The sequence below is a fragment of the Brachyistius frenatus genome, unplaced genomic scaffold (genome assembly GCF_029030835.1).
Source record: "Brachyistius frenatus isolate BFR_SWC_R1_liver_20210118 unplaced genomic scaffold, ASM2903083v1 Contig_115, whole genome shotgun sequence".
NCBI lineage: Eukaryota > Metazoa > Chordata > Actinopteri > Embiotocidae > Brachyistius > Brachyistius frenatus.
In genome coordinates, this window is record NW_027210714.1 from 1,169,971 (window position 1) to 1,173,944 (window position 3,974).

At 40.7% G+C, this 3,974-nt stretch overlaps 1 long non-coding RNA gene across 1 annotated transcript; it reads left to right on the forward strand.

Moving 5' to 3' along the window:
• The first annotated feature begins 376 nt into the window (after positions 1-376).
• LOC138629394 (uncharacterized) lies at positions 377-3,609 on the forward strand. The gene is made up of 2 exons (XR_011311549.1): positions 377-908; positions 1,277-3,609. It is a non-coding gene; the product is annotated as an uncharacterized lncRNA (long non-coding RNA).
• Positions 3,610-3,974: the final 365 nt, after the last annotated feature.

Here is a 3,974-nt window from a genome sequence, read left to right on the forward strand (position 1 = left end):
TTCATACTTTATGCTTTGTTTGTCAGTGAATTTAGTGTTACAGTTGATCTGAGAATGGAAAACTACCGATCATGTTATTCTGTTGTTACGCACAGCAAAGAATGAGGAGGTCTTAATGACTGAGACAGGAACACCACTGATCTCAAATTTTCATGAAAATATACTGTGGGTCATTTTAACACAGATGACAGAGGAGGCAGCTACAAACAAAAGACAGATTCACTAAGTACTCGAGGTAGTCAGCAACAAGACACGAAGGAAATAAAACCCGCTAGAAACCTTATTTGTAATTTATTTTCCAGAAAAAAAATTAAGAAAGCTACATTTGTCCTATCCTTCAATAAATGAGAGGAAACAGTCAGTCTGTCTTCAAGTATTTTTGTCTTCATGTTTCTCTGTCTCACTCTTTCTGTCAGAACTGAATGCAGTGCTCGTGAGATCAAAAAGCTCACGGAAATGTCTCGTTGGAAGTATCATCCTGGGAAGACAGGCGTTTGATCCTAAAGATGCAACGTCCCGTTGTGAGAAGGGAGAGGGAGAAGTACGCGGGAGAAGAGTGTTGTTTGGTGAGAGCGCCCGGGTGGCTGCGAGGATGTTCCCTCTGCGATAGTTCAGAACTTTTCAAAACAGAAGCGATCCAAGTGTGAAGGTGCACCGCTGCGGGTGCTCCTGGAGGCCTGTGGTAACAGATATCTCAGGGTGTGTGATGATGGCACAGGCAGCGACAACGGGGTCAAACAGCTGTTTGAGAAGATTGACTCCGTGGTGGCAGAAAACGGGCATTATGAGACTTGACAGCACGCTGCTGCACAGTGTCGAGGCGAGGAGTGAGGAAGTGGACAGGCAAGCGGAGGAGCGACGTCTGCAGTCACAGCAACAAAGGCAGAAACTCAGAGGTCTCCTGACAGGTAAATTGAGTTTGTTTAAAGTCATAAGCATGTTGTAAAAGGTTTTATCTTTGCACTCGGCCATCACAAATGACATCGTAGTTTATTGCCCTGAGTCAACCTTTCGGTTGCCTGTTTTTCCAAAAGTACAAATTTACCACAATCAGTAGCAATGGTTTAATTTTCATTCTTGGCTTTTTGGGGACATTCAATTGAATTGTAAAAATTTTTTCAGAGCTTTTAGCCACATTTTAGTGTTGTCAGCAGGGGTGTAGAGCTATTTGTTTAGCATTGTTTTGTTTTGCATTCAAGCCTTCATGTGCACATACACGGTGAAGTTGCGAAAGTGTCGAGCTGAGTGTAACCAGGCTATCTGTCTTCTTACGCAGAGCTAACACCCAGCCTGAGGATCCTGATGTTGGGGTGGATGTTTTCCGGGAAGAGTGCCTCAGGAAACAGGATTTTGAGAGCTGAGGTGTTTCCATCGGTTGGCAGAACAAAGAGTGCTTCAAAGCAAAGTGACGCGGTGGCTGGAAGAGATGTTAGCATAAAATGGCATTTGCTGATGGCACTTTGTAGTTTGGCTTTCTTGAAGAAATTGTATTTTCTTGATTCCTGTTGTTCTGGGTTTTGTACCCTCATGGTTGAAATGCACTTATTGTAAGTCGCTTTGGATAAAAGCATCAGCTAAATGAAATGTAATGTTGTCATCGTGGACACTCCTGGATGGTGGAAATTCTTCCCAGCCATGTTTACCCCTTTGGTTTTGAAGTCTAAGGTGTTAAAAGGAGTGTCTCTGTGCTCTCCATCACCAAATGTCCTTCTGCCGGCAGTGCCGCTTGACACGTCATTTACCGACAAACAAAGAATAGTCACAGAGAGCAACCTGAGACTACTTGGACAGACAGTGTGGAGGCATGTAATTGTGCTGTTTACATTCGGGGACACTTTGGGGGACGAAACGATCGAGCAACACATTGAAAGTGAAGGAAAGGATCTCCGCTGGCTTGTTGAGAAATGTGCAAGCAGGTATCATGTCTTGGACAATACGAGTGAAGCCGATGAGCAGGTAACTGAGCTGCTGGAGAAGATGGAAGAGATGGTGGCGGGAAACAGTTCATTTTTATTCAGTGCCCACCATGAAACAGATGATGTACAGCCGGAGGAGGACAAAGGTGACAAATCAGCTGAAAACAAAGATGAGCACACAGCCAAGGAGATCACAAAACGGGGACTATTTGCATATTGACAGATCTCCATGTGTGAACGAAAGCAAAGGTGGTCGAGTTACATCTAAGCCACTTTAAGGGAATTTTTCTCTCTGAAAATCTCAGAGATCAGTTTTTACAGATTTGATCTACTTTAAAATTTCAAAAATAAATTTGAAACAGACTTGGTGGCACAAGTCTGGAGCCCTGTGTTATTAATGACACGTTTTTCCTGCTGTGACAAATGCAAATGTGTGAATTATTCATCATATTCAAGTGTTTTCTTGAGTTGTTTACCTAACATTACCTAATCCAACCCGTGCAAATCACATTATTTTCTCGGAGCCATGTGTCCCATTATATGTTAGCAGTATTTTAAATGTATTTTATACCTTCTATAATAAACATGACTCCTATATTTTTTTAGTGAGTGAAGGTCAGAAGTCTAAAGGTTTAAAAGAAGAAACGGAACAACTTGAAGACCCGTTAAAGACCGGTTTTGAAGCAGGAAATGAAGAGGGTGCACAAGCTGACATTCTTCACTTATGGAGGGAACTGATGGAGAGAGTGGAGCAGAAAAGAAGTGGTCGTGGAACAGGCGGGTGGGAGACATTTCTTCAGTGCTTCAGGTGAATAAATCAGGTAACTTCTGTCATTTTTGTCTGGTTCATTATTGTACTGCTTCACCATTCAGATGTTTTTTCCAACCGCAGTGAACTCCGAGCCGGATAGTGATCAAGTGGTGAAATCGAGAGAACTAGTTGAATTTTGGTTGAAATACAAGCATCCCCTTCCTCGCACAAGCGATGCAAGTTCAGCCTATGGGACATCTATCACCAGCAAGGAAGCAGAGGAAGAGACAGCTTGACAAAATTGACTTAATGTGCTTTATTCAACCAACATGTTTAATTAAAAAAAAAAAAAAAAATCCTTTATTACAAGCTACTGTATAATAAAGTGAAGAGTGAAGCACTGATGAAGACACTTGTCTGTTAAAATATGGAAAAATGATTTTTTTTTTTATGATACATGTTTTGTTTTTTTTCTTTTCTGGATTATTGTTGGATTACTGAAGAAATCAACATTGCACTTCAAACTATGTGGGGGAAGTTTTTTGCTACCTGGTCGGATTTCTTTGTGAGAATCTTCAGCAGGGAAAGAAACAGGTATTGTTTATTTTGAAATTGATATTTTGGAGATCATTAGCAAAGGTTATAATGACGTTCTTGTAATTGTTTGCACACTTTTAACTCTGAATTTTAATTTCCCAAAGCATTTTGTTGCTATTTTTATTTAGCTCCTTGTGTTCTTGTGAATCTGTAATGTAATGATGCATATTCAGGTTGTGTAGGATGTGTATGTCGAATACAGGGAAGGGATCTTTCCATTTTTTCCAGGCAATATGCTGCTCTGACAAATTATTTTTAAATCTACCATGCAAACGTCTTAGATGAATAATGCAGGCGAACCTTGAAATGTTGTTATTATACTAATAAAGCTGGATACAATTTTAAGGTGCAGTGTTTTTTCCTGTTACTTACTACTACATATATTACAGCTACTGTCCACTTTGCATTGACTGCAAAATGTGTCCATGAAAGCTCTGCAGGCAGAAGTGGTTAAGTGGTTGTTACAGCTCCACCTACAAAAAAAAAAAAGCCACATTAATTAGGTGAAGCACTGAGTGCAAAGGACTGCAAAGGAAGCCTCCACACCTAAGCAGCTCGGTTTAAACATTTAGTTTGGTTCATTTAGACTCTTGTAAAAACCGTCCATGGAATTCAGGTATGGACTGAAGAATAAGACCAATGCAGCCTGAAAAGGTGGGTATTAGTCCATTACCAAGAAGACTTGGCAGTGGTCGAAGTGGAAATATTCT